A 24523-nucleotide genomic window follows, 5' to 3' on the forward strand; every position below is an offset into this window, starting at 1 on the left:
GCCCTGCTCCCAGCCCCTCCCTGCCCAGACACTGACCTCTGACACTGCCACTTCAGGGTCACCCAAGGCAAGGCCTCACCAAACCGGGCAGAACCCAAGTACGGTCCCCCCAGATTCTCAAGTTAAACTGGCTCAACAGCAGATCTGCAGAGCCAAGGCACAGGAAACACACAACTGCACAGCCAACAGCAGGGGAGGGAAGGGTCAAACTCCCCTCTACGGTGGCAAGGTGCTATTGTACCATCCAGGCTGTCTGTGAAATGCCATGCTCAGAAGCCAAGATATTGGAAAGCTCTACACTTTGGAATTTTTAATGTATTTTGTACTGATTTGTCTCTTAATAATTACTTTGAATCCAATCAGCAACTCCAACTTGGAAAAAAGGACACTTTAACACCTTGGTCATCAGGCTGGCACCTGCTCAGACGTACAGGGAGGGAGAACAGAAAAAAGAAAAACGAAGAAGAAAGATAAGCAACTACACAAGTTATTTTTGAGAAATATTTGTGATTCAGTCCCAGTGCAAAGCAGAGATGCAAACTCCAAAAACCACATTGGCCAGTTTCAAGTTCAACCTGTCTACCGGTGTGTTGGTATTTGATTCTTTCTAGTTTACATTTTTCAGTGTTAAGAGACAAAACATCTACTAAAGTGACAATCAGGATCCTTACGTGCAAATTGGCTCCTTATAGGAAACCCAAACATACTATCCTACCAAATTTTGCAAAAATCACCATAAATTCTTATAATCAGAGAAATTAAAGGAAAAAAAACCAAAAAAGAATGAAAATATGAAAAAGAATGGGCAAATTATTAGAGTACTTGTTCTCTACATCAGAGAAGCCAAATAAATCACTAGCAAAAGCTGTCTGCCATTTACACCAACTTGAACTTCTTGTTAGAACTGTTCATCCTAGTACAGGCCAAAAAACATGAGAGAAAACCTGGCATTTGTCAGAATCACTGCCTAGAACAGAACAACAGATCAAGTTCTTGCTTGATGCTGAAGCATTAAACTACTGAGATTCATATTTTTTGTTTTTCTTGAAGACAGAACGAACCTGGTCCCCATCAGTGCAACTCTATACTGGTATTCTGGAAAAGAGAAACTAAACATGAACACCTGGCAATGGTGTACAATGAAAAGTGTGAGGAATCTCAGGAGTCAAGCTCCAGTTTCAGCCATGACCAAAAACCCCCCTCCATTTGTCCCAGTAAAGAATAATTTTACAAGGCTCACACACACCCAGAGAGAAGGTCTTGTGATGCTCAGCCAGCAGGGTCACGCCAGTCCAGCGAGCTCTCTGTGGCAGGGGCCAAGAGAAGCTGCCCAAGGAAGAACACTATTTCCTTTACAGCAAACTTTCCCTGAATACCTTCCTGGCATCCAGAAATAACCCATGGGTTTTGCTGGCCAGGGAGGTTGCCCCTATCCTTAACAACACCTTACTTTTCCCATTAATATTTCCAAATAGTTTTTGAATTCAATACTCAATGGAGGGTCTTCCATCCAAGAACTCCCACAGCCAAATTCCATACCATGAAAAGGCACATTCTTTGCCTTGAATTTATCTCTTTCCAAGTTTATTCATGTTCTCTTGTTTTGGTATGGGAAGAGAGTGACACTGGTCATTCCCTGAGCTCCCTCATCTCATTAAACACCTTCTGGAAACTCAAGGCTACCACCAGCCATGTCTCCATGCCCACACTGGATGACTCACTCAAAGCATGCTGTTCAGGAAGTCAATAAGAAAGGATGCTTACACGGATGATTCTCCTACCAAAACTTTTTAAATATATCAAGTTCATTCATCACTGTGACATCTGAAAATAAAGAAGTGAAATTCTTGCAGACGTCATTCCAAATTGTGCAGGTCTACGTTATCTATTAAGTGTGTTCTAATAAACAGGTTATTTTAAGAACTCTAGGAAGTTAACTCTAAACTAAACTGTATAATAAAAATCAGCTCTTGAGTTTCTTTTTTGGCATGTTCACAGAATTCCAACTTTAATTTGCCCAAGCAGATACTGATATCTCTCAAATCTGTAAAAACTTTAGAAGGCATTCAACATTGTGAAATCATAATTAAATTATTAACTATAAAAAGAAAATGTATCCTGCTGAAGGATCACAAGGTGGAGCTCTAGCCTAAAGCTAACTGAAGAAACACCAAAAGACAGGTCATCCAGAGGTTGACCTAGTTATTTCTCCGCAATAAAGTTTATAACAAATTGCCAAAATTGCAATAATATTGTAGCACATTTCCTTTAGATTTGTAATTAGATTGTTAAAACACCAGAGAATTTCTTCATCTTTTGTGAAATCAAGGCAGATACATGTTTGATTCCAATGACTCTTACAAAGACAGGAATGCAAACAGCTGCTGTAGTATGACTAGTCTCAGTAATTCGCTTTCACAACAAGCAGAATTTCAGAAAACATTATAAGAGCAGAAATAATGTATCCCTTTATTGTACCTTGCTATTCAAAACTTATCTAACAAAATATTAATGAACTCAAAACCCTACTGGAACAACAGGAGCAGTCCAGCACAGTAATCAGACATGATGCTTCCAGCTGTCAGTGTAGGAGGGCTTTCCACTCCAAAGAATTCGACTGCTAAATGCAAGCACAAAACACTACCCAGACTCCAAAAACATATTCATTGAAAACCAGATTCCCATCTTAAAGGCTACTCATCCCTACTACATGAATATTTAGGCATGGTTGTGATGAACTCAAGTGCCAACTGTGCCAAAAGGTGACAGAATCCACTGACACAGTAACACACCCGCTGTCAGCAGCCGCTGCTCAGGGCTACCTGTCTGTCCTCCCACAGCCCTGGGGCGTGCAGAGAAATGTCAGCAGCTCAGTGAGCAGCCTGTGCTCCAGGAGTACACCCAACTGTACCTGTGTGTCCACACACACCATAAACCATCACTACAGCAGCCCCACAGCTGCTGTTCTGTACACCTGTGGAAATGCAGTGACCCCAGTGTCACTGACCAAGCTCACTGTGAGGTTTCAGAGGGACGGGCTGTGGTTGGGGAGCATTCCCTGCACAGGCTTTTAGTTGGGTTGCTGTTGGATCCTTGGCATCCATCACCTGCAGGTTTTATGATGTACATCAGTAACAGTTATCATTTTTTTGGGAAGGCAGAGATGCAAAGTTAAAAAATGGCTACATGGCCAGGAAAATGTTTGGGTAATGCTGAACAGGCTGTTCAAAGATGTATTTATTTTTTCCCTGTAATTTAATTCATCACCTGTAAAATCACTTAATTCAGAAAATCAGAACTTCTCAAACTGTGATGTTGAAGAGTATGGCTGAAGTTCATCTCTGAATTATTTACCAATCCATGAATGAGAGATGCTGATGCTTCAGGACCAGTTATGCAGCAGCAACAGTTAAAATGCTAGTCAGATAAAATTTAAATAAAAGATCACAAATATATCTGGTATTTTCCCTTAAATAATTTAGAAGAGAAAGGCACTATTAACTACATTGTACCTCTCACCCCTTTTTCTGATAAACTAGAATGTGCCTAACTTTTTGTTTGATAAAATTAGGTTTGGTTATTCAGGAAAAAAACATAACAAAACAGAAACCAGACAAATCTGCTTCTTCATACTCCTTTTGTTTTGTCTCTGTATGTGGACTTCTAGGCAAGATTTTGAGCAAGTGCACGACATTCCCTACAGACTTCAGAGTGTGTTATTTCTACCAATAGTATACAACCTAATATTTCAGCTGCCAACAAGCTTTAAGGCAATTCTGCAACTTGAGTAACATACAGAAAACATACTTCAAGCATAATCCTGTCATCTAACCATACTTTAAAAATGGCTATAACTACATCAGCAGTTTTGATCATATTAAGATACTGCAACGAAGACTTAAGAAAACAATAATGCAATTAATACCTTTATGTGTGTGGTTATTTTTGTGCTGTTTGCTTAACAAATGACACTTGTAATTCCTTTACAGAAAGCCCTGAACTAGACACCATCAATCTACTTCTTTCCTTGCTGACCAAGAGAGACATGGTCAATACACACATGACCAGTCAGTACCTGGTGTCAAAGCCACTGAACAGTTAATATGCCACACAGCTCTTATCTTTTCAGTCTCTTTCTTCACTTTTTTTCCCCTGAACTTCCAGCTGTTACACCCCCTCCACACCACTTGGAACCACACATCTCTCCATCTTTCAAAAAATTAAAAAAAGCCATGTTATGATGGCTGTTGATTTTGTGCCATCACTACTATTTTTTCCCCCATCCTGCTCTTTATTCATTTCTTATAACATTTGCTCTTTAGTTCATACAAGTCTGCTGAATAAGTGGGAAAGAGCCATCTCAGAACACGCTTTTCCAGCACCGTGGGCTGTTACTGAAATCAGTAGGTTTTCCTTTCCTCTCTCTAAACACACAAGAAAGCTGCTGCTCCTTCTGGCACTCAGGCAAACCAGCAGCAAGCAAATTATAAACCCAAACCCATCTCCTTCCCCCATGATTAGCCCTCCACTGGATCAGCCAACTGAACGAAGTCCTGCAGCCACAGCAGCCAAAGGATGCAGCACGGGATGTACTCCACAACAAGGCCGAGGAGGAGCTCTGCCAGGTCAGAGCATCACCACAGCACAGCAGAGCTCTGCTGCAGCAGGACCTCATGGCACACCCAACATGGCAAAGTGCAGGGCTCCTGCAGGGACCCCTGCCCCTCTGCTGGGGGGAGTCACTGCCAAAAGGCTGCAGCTCTGGGGGGTGAGCAGGCACTGACTGCCACTGACACAGCCCGGGACTGACACACACACACAGCCCGGGACTGACACACACACACACACACACACACAGCCCGGGACTGACACTCACACACACACACACAGCCCGGGACTGACACTCACACACACACACACAGCCCGGGACTGACACTCACACACACACACACACAGCCCGGGACTGACACTCACACACACACAGAGCCCGGGACTGACACTCACACACACACACAGCCCGGGACTGACACATACACACAGCCCGGGACTGACACTCACACACACACACAGAGCCCGGGACTGACACTCACACACACACACAGCCCGGGACTGACACTCACACACACACACACAGCCCGGGACTGACACTCACACACACACACACACAGCCCGGGACTGACACACACACACACACACACACACAGCCCGGGACTGACACTCACACACACACACACAGCCCGGGACTGACACTCACACACACACACACACACACAGCCCGGGACTGACACTCACACACACACACAGCCCGGGACTGACACATACACACAGCCCGGGACTGACACTCACACACACACACAGAGCCCGGGACTGACACTCACACACACACACAGCCCGGGACTGACACTCACACACACACACACAGCCCGGGACTGACACTCACACACACACACACACAGCCCGGGACTGACACACACACACACACACACACACAGCCCGGGACTGACACTCACACACACACACACAGCCCGGGACTGACACTCACACACACACACACAGCCCGGGACTGACACTCACACACACACACACACAGCCCGGGACTGACACTCACACACACACAGAGCCCGGGACTGACACTCACACACACACACAGCCCGGGACTGACACATACACACAGCCCGGGACTGACACTCACACACACACACAGAGCCCGGGACTGACACTCACACACACACACAGCCCGGGACTGACACTCACACACACACACACAGCCCGGGACTGACACTCACACACACACACACACAGCCCGGGACTGACACTCACACACACACAGAGCCCGGGACTGACACTCACACACACACACAGCCCGGGACTGACACTCACACACACACACACAGCCCAGGACTGACACTCACACACACACACAGCCCGGGACTGACACTCACACACACACACACAGCCCGGGACTGACACTCACACACACACACACACACACAGCCCGGGACTGACACTCACACACACACACAGCCCGGGACTGACACTCACACACACACAGCCCGGGACTGACACTCACACACACACACACAGCCCGGGACTGACACTCACACACACACACACAGCCCGGGACTGACACTCACACACACACACACAGCCCGGGACTGACACTCACACACACACACACAGAGCCCAGGACTGACACTCACTCACGCACACACAGCCCGGGAGTCCCACACCTGCCAGGCAGCAGCAGCCCTGAGGACAAGCCCTGTGCACACACATACACAGCCTGTGCCAGCACCTTGTGTCTCTAAATTAAATTCATCAGGCACCTGCCCAGTCTCAGGTGTCTCCTCAAAGCATTCTCCCCAACCTTTTTGCCAGTGCATGCCCTCCATTCTCATTCCACAGCACACACACCTCCAGGAGCTCCCATCTCTCCCCAGGAGCCTGCCTGGGAGCAGCTGAGGACCCCCAGGAGCTGAGGAGGCAGGAGACAGACAAGTACATAGAAACACAGCCCCCAGAGGTAATGCACACTCTGCTTAACACAAAGTAAAATTTGTTTCCACAGTTTAATGCTGTGAAAGCAAAATTTCAAACAGGCTTTATTGAGGGGGGAGAAGGAAGAATGAAAGAAAACACTAATTTAAATGGCATATGAAAGAAGTCAGGGTGAAACTCGAAGTGAAGGTTGAGACTTCACCTCAATTTCAGAGACTTGAAAAGTGAATAATATACAAGGACCTTTGTACCACACTAATAGGTCTGCCAATCTCAACCACACCACCAAATAATCCTCCTCTCATTAAAAGTACTTTTTGATTATCACCAGTTTTATTAAATATGTGGAACAACTATTACAGAAGGAAAAGAGCTTGCTACAGTGAGTGCTTCACAGTCACAGGATCACTTATTAAAGAACCATTAATAGCATGAATATCTTTAATAAAGTTAAATGCTATTTTGAAATGTAAGTACACTGTTACTGCTTGAGTCCTATGAGGTTTTTACAGTGGCAGCTAGTAATTCACACTGCCCAGTAAAATGTGGCTTTAAAACACTCAATACATGCTTTACAGTATCTGAAAGATTATTGAACTGTACAATAAATACAATTATTATGCTTATTAAAGGGGAAAATACTTGTGTTACTCTCTAATGATCCTGCCCAACAATATTCCCAAGCTTTGCCAAAATGAACCTGAAATTCCCATATATCTTTAAAATGGTTTGGCTTTGGGTGTCTTAAAAAACACAAAGGTAAGATAACAAAAGTAGAAGTTACACCTCATTGTGTTTGTCACATCTTTCCTTGCCAAAGAAGAGATTGCTTCCAGATGTTGCAGTCTGACTGTGTGGAAAATGAGGCTCTTAGGAAGAATAAAAGCCAAGTCAGATAACAACCAAGACTTTAAAAAAATAAATAAATGGGGGGAAAAGTGGGGAAAGAGCCACACATGCCTACTTAAGTCAAAGAAGGAGTAGTGGTTCATTTATGATACAAGGCAAGCACACCCTCCAGCTGCCTAAATACCGTAAATTTTCAAACTAAACTACAGAACAGAACAATATTCCTCTTCACATACTGATTTTTCAAAAGTGTACTTTGCACATCACCTCAAAATCTTTGCTCTTGTAAAAGCTAAGGATGAAGACATGCAGAGCCCACAGCAAGCAGGTAACCTGCTGCACAGCAAATCCTTGAGCAGAATGAGCACTGTTCAAATGCACAGCCAACAGCAATGAATGACTTCAGTACCCAGGGTGGAGGCAGGGTTTTCCAATGGACAAGGTATCCCCCATCCAGCAAGTTCTATTTTCTGTTCTGCCACTGATCAATGCCAGTCTGCAAGTTGCCTCACCTTAGCAGAGCTCCACTGCTTCCCCTCCTACAGATTTTCCCCATTTAAAAGTCTGTGTCACAAGGGGTGTGCGCCCAAAACTTTGGGCATTTTGAAGAACAACTGCATTTGATTACAAATTCTGAAGAAGAGACTATGCAAGTGCACACTGCAATAGCTTCAGCTGCTATTCCAAGATACAGTCAGTCTTAGAGGGCTGAAATAAGGGAAAACTCTATATAAAGTAAACTACTGAAGGGTGAAAGGAAAATCTCTGAAGCACATCTCTCAGTCAGCCTGTATCAGCCCAGGTCACAGCACACTTTAGATAGTCCCTGCAGGGTGATCCCAATCCTTCCAAGATCAGAAGGCAAAAAGAGACCAACCCTGTTCTACCTTTGGTCAGCTGAGATTCACCAGTTTATCAGCTGAAGCTTCACACTATACAAAAACGTCTGAACTGGCTCCAGACAGTAACTAAAAGAGACTAAAATCTGAAATAAACAGAAAACAATATAGACATGAGCCAAATGGTGTTACTCTTACCTGGACCTTTAAAATAATTATTTTTTTTAAAAAAAAAGGTGGTGGGGGAACAAGGAAACTTGGTTTGACATGATCCTGCAGCCTTCTGCCTGACAGCCCAGGTGTTTTCTGCCTGCCCAGGGTCACTCTGCATTCCCGGGAAGGGGAATGGGAACAGGGACAGCCTGCAGGGACTGCCCCTGCCCTGCCACTGGCAAAACCTGCCCATCTAAAAGGAAAAGGAATAAAAGAAATAAATACTGTGCCACGTCCAAACCAAGCAACATGACAGCTAAAACCTGAGCTTTTCATAAGGGGATTATGGCTCTTTCAACAATCAACCTAAATAATCATCCTTACAACATAAAATTCAAACAAACGACACATGTATGCAGAAGTTGGTTTCACTTCTAAAACAGAAGAAATAAAGATAAAAACCTTGTCACCTTTCATTAAAAACTTATTTCAGCAGCTCCACCAGCCTCAGAACATCTGTGCTCCATACATCCTCAATCACAATAACTTCAACATTTTTAATACCCAACATTTTGTTCTTGTTCTCCCTCATAACATTTGGGCTAAAAGCCCAATTGGTTTGTTTGGAGATCTGCAGTACTGAATACTAATTTTATATGAAACAGCAGTTGTGATGTGCATGGCTTTCCCCCATACAATTTAGAGAACTGATATATCCACAATGAAGAATCTTCATAACTCATTAATTAGTAATTTCTGGATAAAAAAAATATACATATTATCACCATGAAGTCTAAACATGACTCTCTCCTTTTTCTTTATTCATCCCAAAACAGAGTAGTCTTAAAAAATTTTTGTGGCAGAGACAACTGGCACTGAACCCTCATGTATGGAGACCTAGAGTTAACTACTGACATTCACTGAACATCCAGAGGAAAACAGCCTCTGCTTGTCTGTGTCTTAAGAACACTGCAAAAACATTGGCATTATTTAAATCAATCAATTTTTTTCAACTCTGTAATTGCTTACTTGTGGCAGGCAAAAAATTAGGCCAACTGAGAGTGCTCTAACAAACCAGGCCTGTTTTATGAAAGCTAACATGAAAAAGATTATCAAACCCAGGTTTTTTAGAGACCAAGCTCATTTTACCAAGTAAGCTGACAAATATTGAGCAAGTCTTAATGTGTGTAAAATATTCTGAAGAAAAGGTTAGTGAGACTTGTCCTTTTGAAGTTATAATAGAGGCACTACCATTATAAGTGCCTCTATTACTGTGGAGGAGTATCTTTACACATGAGCATCCATTCTACACAGACCTAAAATGTACAAGTAGAGCTCCTTAAATCAACCAAAATTAAACTTTTGGTTTCTTAATTTAATCTTTAAAAAAAAAAATCCATAAAGCTGTACCTCTGCATGTTTGATCCTGAGCAAATTTATTGTGTAAATAAAGCTAGTGGCTCTGTCCTCTTTCAAGAGATATTTACACCCTACAGCTATATTTATATTATGATGAAAATTTACTGATGACATTATGCAAGTACCATAATTTGTAGTAAATATTTTATTTGAGCCATGTTCAATACAATGACAATTAAAACTATCAGACTTACAAGCTCAGCAACACAGGAGAAGCTGGTGAAATGAGGTACTTACTTTCAGCCTTTTCCTGTATTTTCTTTAAAAAAAAAAAAAAAAAAAAAAGGAGCAGTAGTGCCAGATGTCTCCTAAACAAGCTCCATGTGCAATGGCTCCTGGCCCTCCCCCAGCCCAGAGAGGCAGTTCTGCAGCCCCCGGAGGTGTGTGACACCCCGGCAGCATTCCCAGCACCTGCAGCTCCCAGTGCCCTCACTCCTGCACACGGAACGAGCCTTGCATGTTAATATTGCCTTCTTTTTCTTCCTGCCAGCTGAGACAAAAATGCCATCTTAGGCATAAGGAAAGAAATCCAGCTATTGTTTTTGTCTGATGCCACACACAAAAAGAACATCCCTTTTTAGGCATCATAGTTTGCTAGCTCCTTCAGTACAGGGCATACCAAAACCCACTTCTGCCTGCTAAAAGTTGATGAGTATGTACAAAAGATAAAATAAAGTTACATTGCAGTGTTGACCGAATTTCCATCAGTTACACCTTAACCTGTACAGCAGTTTCATACTCAGGATTTTGTGTGGCAAATTCTGATGCAGTTACTGCTGACCAACCTTTTCTAGGACACGACGGGATGCTGCTGGGGGAGTAGGAAACTTTCCTAGATTGATAATTACCATTCCATTGGAGAAAAGAAAGAAACAAAAAGCCACCAACCCAACTCAAAAAGCTAAAGAAACCATTTTGTATGCTCTGGCATACAGTCAGCTCTATTAACAAGAACTCATCTGCAATGACAATTAAAGCTAATATTCTGAGCTTGCAAACAGGGAAGACAGGAGAGGTGACAAACCCCATCCTGCTGACTTCCACGGCATGGAAGGGAACCTCTGACAGAGGGAGGGAAAAGTCAACTGCCACAGAGGAAGTCACCAAAGGACAACTAACAAATTTACAGTTGTCCAACAACTGCATGCAAAAATACTTTATTCACCACATTTTCAGCTTTTAATATAATATGAACTGTGTCATCTTCTTGTGGTTTTCAGTTCATGATAATATTTGCCTTACCAGTCTGCAATTACCTCTAATTATTCAAACAAGACTGGCCAGAATGCAAGTGCTGTACCTCTCCCCATGGCTTCCCCAACAATTGCTGTAGTTTTGCAATTAACTGCATTCCTGGTAGCACAGGTCTGTTCTGTAGGGAAGAGCTGCCCCCCACCTGCCCACACTCAAACCAGAAAGATGTAACCCAGCAATTGAGACCACAACATACTGTTTTTACATGTACAGCTTTTCAAGTCTCCTTCTCTGACATTTCTCAGTAAATTAAAATTCCAAGTCTTTTGAGGAAGTGGACAGAAGAGGAATTATTTAAAATAGGCAATACCTCTTTCCGAGTACCACGATCTTTCTACTCCATTTTATGTTGTGCGCTGATGCAACGCTGAAATAAATCAATAGATTTTCTCTAAACACATATTTAATTTTCTGGAACAGAATTTCAACCTTCTTGGATCCGTTATATTAAGTTATTCAGTTCTCCTAGATACCTAGTCAAGAGCAGTGTTTCTTTGACTTGATTAGTTAGCTGTCAATTACACAATTATTTATTACTCCTGTGTTGGAATTTAGCAGGCTCTGCTCTTACTCTTGTCTACCAGATTCAGGTCTCCCATTCCTTTTACCAGAAATTTGTGATCACCACTCAGGGTTGCTACACTAAATTGTAACACCTAATGGCAAATAAAAACTTTTTAACTAAGATTCTGCAAAATCATTTACTACTTACACCAAATTCACAACTCCTGAAACCATGATTTGCTTACCCAAAAAAAAAACCCCACCCAACCCAACCAAACAACAACAGTTAAAAAAACCAAACAAACAAAAAAACAAGAACTCAACAAAAAACAAAACCAACAAAATCAACACCTTAATTCCATGCAGTTTGTCATCTCAGGGTTGGCTATACATTAATACATTATGGGAAAAGGGAAGAGATTTAAAATTAGGTAACTGGATTAGGATTCACGCATGTTTAAATACCTTTTATACAGAAAATAACCTAGTATGCTTCAGTATCATCAAGTAGCAAATTTTTTCAAGTCATCATTTTAATGCCCCAGGCACCAATTTCAAAAGAACACTGATGAACAATGAGCTTGTTCTACTCTTACATTATAGTAATCTCTCTACATTACTAATGAAAACTGCCAACTTTATGCTCTTACTCAAAAAGTCACTTATTGCTCTGGCAATAAATCAGCCGTATAGAATTCTCCTGCTGTTGTATCACTAATCAGGATTACAAGTATAATATCTTGTTTTAACTCAAATGGAATTCCTATACAGCCACGCCAGTGGATGTTAACATCACCTGACCAAGTAGCTCCACATAATGTTTAGTGACAGTAACAACGCTCCCAGGGAAATGTATTTATCATCTTTCCTTTAATCACTTTTAATCACTTTTTAAATCACTAATGTAATTACTTTTAATGTTTCCGAGTAGAGTTTAACTGCTCACCTAACATATATTTGAAAACTCCCATTGTTTTGGTCATGATCTACTACACAAAAGTCACAACACTGGTTACCAGTCAATCACCTGGTCTGGAGAAGTAACTGTATAAACCTGTGAAAACACACTTAGCAAGTAGGTCTGGGAAGATTCAAAGGTCAATAGTCAAAAGCTATGTCTTTCCAAGATTTTTCTTCTCCCCTATTTCAGCACCACTGACTGCTGCTTTCACGTGGCCATCACACTAAGAAGAGTTTCTGTATTAAAATCACCTTCTGTTTGGAGTAACTTTCCTACTCCCACAACAACAAGCCAATGCCATTGACACACACACACACCTGGATCCTCTGCGAATCCATGAACTCGAAAGGCAACACTAATATTCCATTCAGGGGATGCTTTCTGGGCATCTGACTGCCTTGGTCTTGAAACAATATAAAACAATTTCCAGCACAAGTTAGGAAGAGGTAATATCATTCAATCTAATTGTTAGACAAGAACATTTTTATCCCAGTGTAAATCAGGTCTGGCGGTTGTTCAGCTTGACCTCCACTTACTATAATCTTGCCCTAGGGTATGAAAATCCTAGATCATTAAATGCTACACATTTAGTCTTGCAAGCAACCTAAAATGAATCTACAATCAGAGCCACAGTTCTCAACTGCTGGTAAGTGTTGCAGACAATAGTGATAATAGAAAACACAATGTCAAATTAAGATTTTCTTTGGCAGGTTTGGATTTCGGGGGGGGGGTTTTGTGGTTTTTTAAGAAACGCAACTACTTTCTCCATCCTTAGTATATGATTTTTTTTTTATTTCAGGTTGGTTTTGAGATTAAGGGAAAGTAACTATCCTTTAAAATCAGAGATCAAGAGAAAAACAATGTGCTGTTTTTTTTAAATTTAGATAGAGATTTCAGTTGGAAGTTTTAAGTTTTTCTGAGAAAAGATGGGTTAAGACAAAGCTGCCCACTTCTTTCAGTTATGAGAAACATTTTTAAATGCCAGCTTTCTTACAATTCTCTAGACAGTCAACAGACATTTTAGGAACTGCTACCAATTCATTACTGTGAAACAGATGCCTGCCAAAAAAATTAATTACAGAACATAAATTTTATTACTATGTGAATTAACTTAAGACTTCATATGTTAAGTGCAAAACCCTCCTAGAGCTGCAGATTGCGGTGTAATCCAGAGTACACGAAAAAAACAAGGCAGAAGGCAGCAGAAAGGTATGTAGACACTCTCACAGCTGAGCACAGCAAGACAGACCTGCTGGGCCACAGAGCAGCGAAATTCCTCTTGTGCAAGCCTTGGCTACAGGGCAGGAACAAAGGTAAGAGCAGCAGCCCAGCAGAGAGGACAGGCAGCAGCACCGAACCTTCCCAGAGGTCAGGGCAGAGGGATGACAGCCCCAAAGAAGCAGTAATTAGCTCCTCCAGAACCTCACTGGCCTGGTAAGGAAAGGTCTAAGGACACAGCTGGAGGAGTTGGAAGACTAAAGCACAAGAATGGCAAAGTCTCAGCTGTTCTACAGCAAAAGAAAATCACAGCACACAAACACCATCTGAGAAATGAAAAAGAAGATATCATTCCATTTACACAACTCTGCATAGGTCTCCAAGGCAATTAACTCCAATTAACATCCATGTGTATTAATAAAAACAAGAAAGCACAGCAAGTGTTAAAATTTAGATATCAAATACTAGTACTGAATTTACACACAGTAAACATGCCAGCAGTGATAAGCTCTAAATAATTTTTTCCCTCTTGTAGTGGGAATAGTCGTCCATCAAAAATAGTCGTCCATCAAAACTGTGTTCACACAGCTTTCTCACAAACAAATGCATTAAACTCTTAACACCTAGGACATAATTAAGGAAATAATTCTGGCACTTTATGATTACAAAAAAATTCAGTCCACAAAGGATACCTTACCCACCTAACAGAATGTCCTCAGGATTGTCTGAACCACAAACAAATATACAAATCTTCCTTCCAAGCAAAATAACTGTATAATGACTACAGACTACCAAGATACATTTAGCATTAAGGAAAACTTAAACATACTTTACATCACAATATTTCTGTGTTACAGCCCAGCCTGAATATACAAATTTTAGAACAGCAATCACAGCCCCTAAAGCCCCCCAAAAGAACATTTAATGGAGAAAATTAAAGTAGTTTCAGTTGATATATTAAGCACTGTATAGTACAAATTGAGAATTTTAACAGCACCAACAGCCTGACTTCCCCAAGAATCAATACCCTTAATTTAAACAGAAGGAAGAACAGCAATTTGCAGAGAAAAAGACAATTGTCCGACACTATTTCCAGAAGCAGATACCGAAATATTTTCAATAACTCCGAAGAAAATGAAGTGCTCATCAAGCAATTCACTTTACATCATCAAGTATTTCACTTCACAGGCAAGGTACAACCTTGGAGCAACACATGCAGCAATTTCCAGCTCAAGAAATCCCCAAGTATTTGCTGGACTGCAATATTTACAACCCTCAAGCACTGGCATAAAATTATGCTATTAAATGTTCCCCCTTTACCAAAACAATGCTCTTGTTGACAATGGCAGCTGATATTTGCAGCAAAGACAAAGAAGTGCCCTGGCTGCCTATTTCAACCACATCTCTCACCAATTAACACATCAGGGTACATGCATTGTGACAATTCCCTGTTCTGAAACTAAAAGATAAATACAAGTTTTACTACTCACCATTCCCAAAACCTACCTTCAAGTAACACACTAAATAAATCTTATTTATTATTTACTAATAAATTACGTGGTTTAAAACATAGGCATCTCCTGCACAGTAGTGTAACGTAAACTAACTATGACCATAGGGTAGGCTGCAACAAACAAAACCCAACAAATAAAAAATACTTTGACTGTCCAGGTAAAAATACCACTGGATGTTTTCTATATCACACCGTCTCTAACCTGCAATGACACACTACTTCTCAGCAGTTCTCATCTAGGCAACGTGATGGCAAAACCTAAACATTTTTATGTGATTTTTTTGGTTTTCTGGAGCACACAAGGCTAACAGGAGGGTTGAGGGGAAGAAACAATATAAAGCATCCACAGATTGACTGATGACTAGAAAAAAAGACAGAACTTTTATTTTCCTCAGTAAAATGAAGAAAGTGCATTTTGTACAGAAATTCAGTTAGTAAAAATCAATCAACATGTCTGTCAGCAAGACTATGAAGTAGACAAAACTCATACTGGAACAAGGAATACAAGAAAAACATCACATAGAAAATGTCCACAAAAACTAAACTAAACTGACTGACGAGAGATCTTTAATGATGAAAAAAAAAAAAAAAAGTCAAAGATGAGAAGGGGAACACTGTGTAGTGACCATGTTTAAATATTCAGCCCTAATGGCTGATAATCATATTCCGAAAGCAGCAGGATCAGAGGTGTGATGTTGCAAATGCAATAAATCCCCAAGGAAACAATATGTCCTCAAGATGTTCTCTTGAAGCTGCTGGTGGCTGACTGCAGCAGCCCCAGCACAGGATGCAGAGCCAGGCAGCCATCCCCCAGAGCCAGGAGAGAACAGCAAGGGACCACCAGGACTGGGTTACCTGCTCAGAGCCAGGCACCAACACCAGCCCTGCCGCAGGGCTCCAGCCCCTCAGCCACACCAACGCAGGGACACACCAGCATCCTGTCAGGAGGGCAGAGAACTCACTACTAACCACCTTCGGTGGGCCACAATTGGCAATACTCTCCTCTTTCATAGGAAATATTGATACTTGAGCACTTCTAATACAGACAAAATCACTCGTCAAGAGCAGTATTTTAAAAAAAATTGAGAAAATTGTATTTCATTAATTTCCAATCATGTGAAACAAACCTTTCACAAACTTCTGTAAGTGACACCAGACACAGGTTATATGTGTTCCAATGAAACAGTTTGAAACCAGAAATAAAAAGGAACATAAAAAGCCCAAAGAAAACTGTAAACCTGGAATAAAAATTATTCATGTTCTTAATCTTCTCTCGGCCATTTTAGAGTAGACAGTTATTAGGAAGTTCACCAGTAATAATGTAACTTCTGAATTTCATTTTGTTCCCCATGAAGCAATCCAAGGAGATAATGCACATAAGAGGTATGCCCACCTACAGTGCCAACACAGAGCCCACAAGGAACAGCACTCAGGGGAACAGTAACCCAGCCTGTCCCAAGCTACTGCAGGGCATTTTCCGAACAAAAACCATCTCGTTCCAAAATGAAGCCATCAAACAGAGTAAACACAGTCTAATTTACCAGACAGTCCAAAACTGCAGCACAATAATTAAATCACAGAATCTTCCAGAGTTTCTGCATGAACACCTGCCTGCTGTGCAGGCAGGACACAGAAGCACACCCAGGAGTCCCCTGACAGTGACACCACAAGTATCTCCACTGGACAAACAGCACCAGATCCCATCCCACAGAACCCTGGTGACTCTCCCAGAACCCTGATCCCTCACACTGAGGCCCACAAAGACATTTCCCTAATTCTGCACTAACCACATCTGTCCTGGACAGAAGAGATGGGATCCATCATTAAACCCGTTGGGTTACAGGTTGATTTCACAATTGGGTGACTAAATCAGCACAGCAAGAGTAAGTCAGCATCTTCCTAATACCATGTAGGTGTGGCATTTTTGATTCACTGATACTTCAGAGTGCTGCCAGGCCTTATGCACAAGAGGTGGCCGCTAAATATGACAGTTAATTGTTTAATAATTTAAAAACAATCTGAAGCAATACTAAAAGCAGTATTAGGGACAATGGAAGCCCGCCCTTAACATAGCATCAGCTGAGTTTTGGGCTTTGGGGGAAAGGGAGGTTGTCAAGAATGCAGACAAAGAAAGAGAAGACATGTACAGAACATAGCTTCCAAAGTCACCATTACTCTAAAGAATTTAAATACAACAGTATTGTTAGAATAAAAACCTTAACTTATACAGCAGGACAAAGTATCTCTGAAAGTAAATACCTTATTTGTCCAGTAAAACAAATACAGACTATAACAAACCAAAATAATGTAATATATACCCAACCACATTTTCCTTAAGGACAGTCCTTACTGCCATGAGTTTGCATTTTCTTCAATGCTGATTTATCACTATATCATTAAAATAGTCTAAACCAGTGTTTTCTTACCACTTCTGACAACACTTTTTCTCAGCAATTTACATTTCTCTTAACATAAATGACCTATTTTGCTCTCCTTTTGAATTCATTCCATGTATATTCATAGAAAAACATTCCTTAGCATCACTTTCTCAAGACTTCAGGATCTAGTAACAACACTGGTGAAATACATTTTTCAAGTAACTTGATTTGCTTGTTGTTTATTACTGTAGAGGATAAAACCTTCTGATTCACTATGAGATACTGTTTGAGGACGTGACAATTGCAATAATTAAGGTTTTGTATGATGCCCAAACCAGCAATGATTTTACAGCAATATGCAGCTTATACTGTTTGACATCAGTCAATCAGGCAATGCAACCATTTACAGGTTCCCCAAAGCACGAGAAGAATCCTCCTCTATTTCATTTGGAGTATAACATATTCCCAGATTAGTGGCTCCAGAGAACCACTTACATAGAAGTAACACAGATATCCCATGTTTCTTAGACTCTTGACTCTATTCTGTGATACTGCAAGCTCAATATATGCCCCGCAAAACAAACCCTTCAACTCTCAATGTCGTTGGTAAGTATTTTGCACAGACACTACCAAATCTAAAAATTAAATATACATTTTAAACCATCATGCCCTCCAGCAGTTAAAAGGTTTTACGCCACTATTATTGAATACTTAGAATATAAAACACATTATATGTTATACAAAATGCATTCTAAAACCTAAGCACTTCCACCATTCCTACTTACTTTCCTATTTCACAATCTTTGCCTTTTCTACACCTTCTCAACTTGTCATTGACATGTAGACAAGGAAGCTGTTTAACAGTAACAGCTTGGCCAAATTCTAGTCATTTCATTGTTATTCCTTTCACTTATCAACTAAGAGGACATTTATACCAATTTTTGAAGAGATTGCATTAACTATCCTCTTTTTTGCTAAATAATGAATGAAGCTACAAACAATAACTGTAGTAGTTTGATAATACAATAAAATAGATGGGTTGCTACTGGAAAAAGAATAGTCCCACTGCCCCTTCTTGCATTTACTTCTGGCCATACTTCATAGTCAAGGGCACTTGTCATACTCTTTGCTGAGCAACAATCTATTAATTTCTTTTCAAATGAATTAGCTTTCCAACAGTTTAATAAGCTGAGCTGGTTCAACAAAAGAGTCCTGTGGCTGGTGTAAAACAGCTCTTTTGAAAACCAGTGAGACACCAGGGCAGACATAATCAACCATCCAACTCCGTGAGAAGCGATGCTGGTTCTGTTCTGGGGGCTCACTGCACTGCCCCAGAGCCAGGCTGCCCCCTGCCCATGGCACCACGGGGAGTATTCCCTGTCTGTACCAAGTGTCTCCGAGCCAGCTATGGCACAGAAAAGCCTGGCCCCACAGGCACTTTCTGGAATGGAAATTCAAAACTCACCCTGGTTTGTGCTCTCTGAATAAATCCAACGTTCTGATAAGCCAACAGCTGATCCCCTTTGCCTAAAGCCTACATAAAATGGCAACGAAAGCACCAGAAATGTGACAGAAATAGAAAAATTTTAAATTCCCTCAGAAAAATGAACCACTGGCTCATTTTACCAAGTACAACCTAGAGTGGTCTCATTCAGTTTCTCTAATCCATTACTACTACAAAGTTACTCCAACCCATCAGACATTATTAGAATCTACCATTTGTCCATGCAAAGCCAAGAGTAGCTTTATTCCAACGGAGACAGCATTCACCACTGAGCAGTTCAATGCTCCCAAAGTATCTAATGAGAACTACTCCTAATTATTTTCTTCATTGACCTGAGAAGCTTCTGCAAATAATGCTATTACAAATGAAAACAAATGAAAAGAAATTTACATTATTTAGGGACCTTCTCTTTGAATTCTCTGCTCAAAGTTGAATACCAATAAGCCAAATTCAGAATTGCCCTCAACCCTCTGAGTCCCCAGGATGGAAGCCAGTAAAGAGAAGAGTGTCCAGGCCAGCTGTGGTGCAGAAGACAAGCTGCTTTAACATACTGCAACTATACTGCCACACCTGTACCTGACCTCAACACCTCCTCCTAGTAATCCAGGCTATTTCCAGCAGGCAATTCATTGTATAAACCTCCTTCATGTTTAACTTCCAAAGCAAAAGCTGGAATGCCAAAATCTTAACACTTAAGCCAGAACTGAGGCCACACTTTAAAAGGATGCTGAAAACATATCCAATCCAAATTGCAAAGACATTTATCACTTCATGTAAACTACAGTTGTAAATTACATGAAGAAAACTATTTTAATATCTCTTCAAAATAAAAAGAACCTGACTAATAGAATGCAAAACAAACTATCAGCAAAAACTGCCACTCAAAAGGGACATTATATTAATGGGACATTAATATTAATTATAGGGACATTAAAGGGACATATATATTAATTATAAATCTGTTTGAAATCCATATGTTGATTTTTTTAGACACTGCTACAGCAAAATACTTCGGTACAACACAGTAGTCATTTAGAGCTGATCAACAGCATCAACAGAAAACAATATAAGAGTAATTTTCAAAGTAAAATATGGGACCCTAATAAAAACATCCACAGCTGCTTGAGCTTTGGTGCTGCGAGAACCTTACAGTAATTAAAACACTAATAGCTTAATGAATTTGTCATAGAAGTTCTATTTAATAAATATCGGTTAACTGAAAATGGCATTTATAATGCCAAGACACAAGTAGGGTAAAACCTCAATAACTTTTACAGGAATTTTCTACCTAACTATGTATTTTAAGATGAATGACAGTTCTTAAGCAGCAAGCTCAGAATGAACATTATTCTCACAGCATTACTTTGTTATGAATATGCTATGGCTCCCCAGACTGGAAAGAAATAAACCTTAATATTGCAGAAACAAAAACCAACAGAGAAAAGCTTGAAATACCACACACAAAATGAACACAATGTGATTCCCACAATGCAGAGACCTCCTGAGGAGCAGCACCATGCTCCATTCGTAACTTTTTTCTATGCCACATGAAACCAGAAGGCTACAGTGACAAAAACGGTATGTTAATGAGATGATAAAGATTGTTCTTACTATTCTAGTTACAGCATTTTATTCTTTTGACATTAAAAAAAAATAGGGGTCATAACTGCCTGCTACTGATTTATGGTGACAGAAATTAGGCTCAAATGTTAAATAAAGATTAGTTAATATTTGCAGAAGAGTTTGAACATACAAAATGCTATGTAAGTAGCCAGTATTAAGTCTTCCCACACACTCATTCTGGCATGCTTCCAAGCAGGGAAGTCCCACAGAAACATTTCAACAGCAGTAAGGAGAAACAGAGCTCAGGCAGTTGCAGCTAAATTCACAACAGTCCTAAGGAGCACCTGCAAAACTGAGGAGAACCAGTGCTCACTGCCTGCTACAAATTCCTACACCAAAAAAGAAACTCCTGTTCCAACACAGCTTATATAAATGCAGGCTGAACTACCCACATCTCTATAATCCTCTGTACAACCTAAAATGATCTGCAGAACTCCAAACATCTTATAAATACGCCTCTCCTGTTACCTGGTACTCCTGACCAGACCACAGCTTCACAGAGCAAAGTCAGCCTACGGTGTAGGTGTCAGTTTGATTTTCACATTCTATCTTATTTTCAGTACATCACAATTCTGCCTAGAGCAGACTAGTTTTCCCAGATTTACAATCTAAAATGGTGAGGAATTAGGCATTGAATCACAGTGTAACAGCTTCTGATCACCCAAGAGCAAAGCTCTTCCCAAACACATAAAGGCAGCATCTTCTTAGCTAGGATCCCATGTTGCAAAGAACACTCCATAAGCTTTCTTCCAAGAGTGGAAGAAAACAAAATGGTCTAAATTGAGCCAAAAGTGAGGAAAAGAGGAGAGGCACATGACATGTTCAGGCATTTCTCAGTATCTCTGAAGGACAATATTATTTTACGAGATTAAAAAAGAGTCTGATTTAATTATCAGGTACTCTCAGAAATAAGCCCTGCAGCAGCCAGCAGGGCTGGGACTCAGGATCACTGCACAGCATGGTCCATACTGTGTCAACAGGCCAAAGCCAGATCTCACATACAGAAGTGGCACTGCAGCTTCCAGGAACCACAGAAAACTCCAGAGTGCAAAGGCTCATAATAAGATCTAACCACAGAGGCTGGTAAGCATCCAGCTGAAGGAGGAGGTCTAGCAGGGTTTCTACAACAGCATCTGATTAACCATGCCAAAGCTGCAAGAAAAATCTTCTCTAACTGCTCTTAGAATCCTCTCTTATCCCTTCCATCTTATTCCCAGTAACACCTGCATAACTTCTAACCAGCACACAGACTAAAACCAGAGAAAAATGTACATCATCTTCCTGCCTGCATAAATTAATGCAAATCAACTGCAGTCCCGGATTTCCTTGTGGAGCTCTAATTGATCTATGACAGACTTTGCAACATTTAAAGGGGGGAAAAGAAAGATAAAATGGAGATCACTGCAGAGATTAGAGGACTACTTTTGGAATTGGCATTTCAGCTGATGGTTTGCATGAGTAAGACCAGGTAGAAAAGTAGTAGATGATAGCAGGAATAGAGTTTTCTTTTCCTGGCTCGACAGTTCAGCAGACATTGCTACTAGTGTTGGACCACGCAACTGATAAAACGCTTCAACTGAAATATTGAGTATCTCAGTATTTTTATTGGCCAAAAGCTCCAATATCCTCTTTCATGCAGAAGCAGCACACATTTTACTCCACAGGAATTTAACCCACAGAAAAATGCTCTTCTTCAGAGTTCAGCTCCTTAAAACAGTTCACCTGTAGCGTTCAAGTGGTCACACAACACAGGCCAAGGCTAAGCAAAAGCCCGTGGTCAGACACAGAGACAGAACCACCCAGCAGCAGCACCCACTCATGGAACTGCCTGTGAATGGAAGGTTCATCTTCAGCAGCTTGAAGTGAGCAAGTATGGAAGGAAGAACACTATGAATGAGAGAGGAATCTCTGCATGTGAAGTTATGTTGAAAAATTACTTTGTTACATAACTACTCAATTCTGTTCTTTCACATCAGTAAAGTAACTAGTTTCTCCACCAACTACCCTCACAGAAAAAACACTGTCAATGGATCATCAGTTTTCATTTGTCCCCTTCAAAGCCCAGTCAAAAAGCCTTTAATGTTTGATAGTCAGGAATCCAAAAATGAAATATTCAAGACATTCGCACCTTTCCACGTCTGGCAATGTATTCCAAGATTAAAAAGGAGAAGATGATAGAACTGGACACACAGTGTACTTTTGAAATGGCTCCAGTATTCATCACCATATTCTCACACATTCTGACCCTTCCTATCTTTCTTGCTGTATTTTCCTTATCACAGTAATCCCATTTCATCTCCTAGGACACTTAATTCCTCATGCACTAACAAAGAGTGCTTATTGTAAAGGAACTGAAAAACTTCAGTAAGTGTCTGAAATCCCCAAGCGACCAGGAGCATTGAGTCAATCTCACATCCAAAAGAACCATTAGAATTTCTCCATGCTTCCCTTCACTGGAGACACGGGAAGACTAAGCCCATTTGTAGGATTATGCAAGAATGCATAAATCCTCTCCTGTAAACAAAACTTCTCTAACCAGTTTTGAATGCAAGGTGTGCTTTGCATAGTTTACAGCCCTTTGGCACAAAAAGGAAAACCCTTGAGAATTCAATTTTACAGGGATTGTTACTGCATTTGGGGGTGAATAGGAAGAATCCTAATGAGTCACCTACTGTATATGAAAATGATTTCCTGTATTTTCTTCTATCCAATGCTATTGAACTGAAAGTGTCTAAAAATGGTTTTGACATTTTGATATCATATTGATGTAAACAATCTGTGTCTTGCCACCTTTGAAAATTTCTATTTAGCACCAAGTACTGCTCTGAGGTACAATCATACTCTAAGTTAACTTCCATAAAACCACTGTATTGCTAAATAGAAATTGAGCAGCATAACAGAGACAATGCAATGCAGCAAAAGAAATAAAATTCCTAAAGGCTGATTTTTTGATTATATTTCAACAGCTCATCTGTGTAAAAAAACAGGTTTGTTTCACAGCAGAGTGGTAATACAGCATACACATCACTGCATCAGCAATACTTTTAATCAATAAACATTTTTAAATTAATCAAATTCTATTACATATCAGTTTTGAAAACACGACTTACCAAAACTAGTTGAATGGAAGCATACTTAATAAAACAAGAACAGCTTAAACGCAGAATACTGTAAACAAATGTAATTGAGTGGGGAAGAAAACCCAAACATTTTCCATTATTATTGAAGCATTTGCCCTGTTAAATCCTTTATACATTTGGTAAATCAACATGCAAAAGCCAGTTTCACCTTTTCTTTAGCCAATTGTTTATAAGGCAAGTAACAACAGACCCACACCATAGATCCAAGAGAGATAGTTGTGCAGCTTTCCTTTCTGGTTACCATAGTTTCAAATGAACTGTAGATTTCTAGAAATAATACTTATGAAAAGCAATAAAAATATCACTGCTTAAATATGAAAACCGCAAGAAGAATCATTCTGATTAGTGTATGAATGACACTTAAGTGAACAGGTAAATGCTTAGGAAAGGAAGTTTTATTTGCAAGACTTTGTCAGACACAGTAAGTGAAGCTTGAGCACTAGGCAGAAGGATAAATACAGCACATGGAACAGGAGGGAAGAGAAAAGCAGGTTCCAAAAAGTCACTCAGTAGACATTTACCTGTCACTTTTTCTAAAATTCACAGCAAAAGAAATCCCCAGCTCTAAATCAGGACATTATAGTCCCAAACCTGCAGCATCAAGGGATACCTTCTGAACATATGGGGGGTGAAAAACATCAATCTTCACAGGAATTGAAGACACCTTTGA

General features: G+C 40.5%; 1 protein-coding gene across 3 annotated transcripts in view; it reads right to left on the minus strand.

The window, feature by feature from the left end:
- STAG2 (STAG2 cohesin complex component) overlaps nt 1-24523 on the minus strand; it is a 69886-nt gene that overhangs the window by 35966 nt on the left and 9397 nt on the right. The gene's annotated exons all lie outside the window — the stretch shown is intronic.

This window comes from Sylvia atricapilla, chromosome 21 (assembly GCF_009819655.1).
Source record: "Sylvia atricapilla isolate bSylAtr1 chromosome 21, bSylAtr1.pri, whole genome shotgun sequence".
In the NCBI taxonomy this organism is placed as follows: Eukaryota; Metazoa; Chordata; class Aves; order Passeriformes; family Sylviidae; genus Sylvia; species Sylvia atricapilla.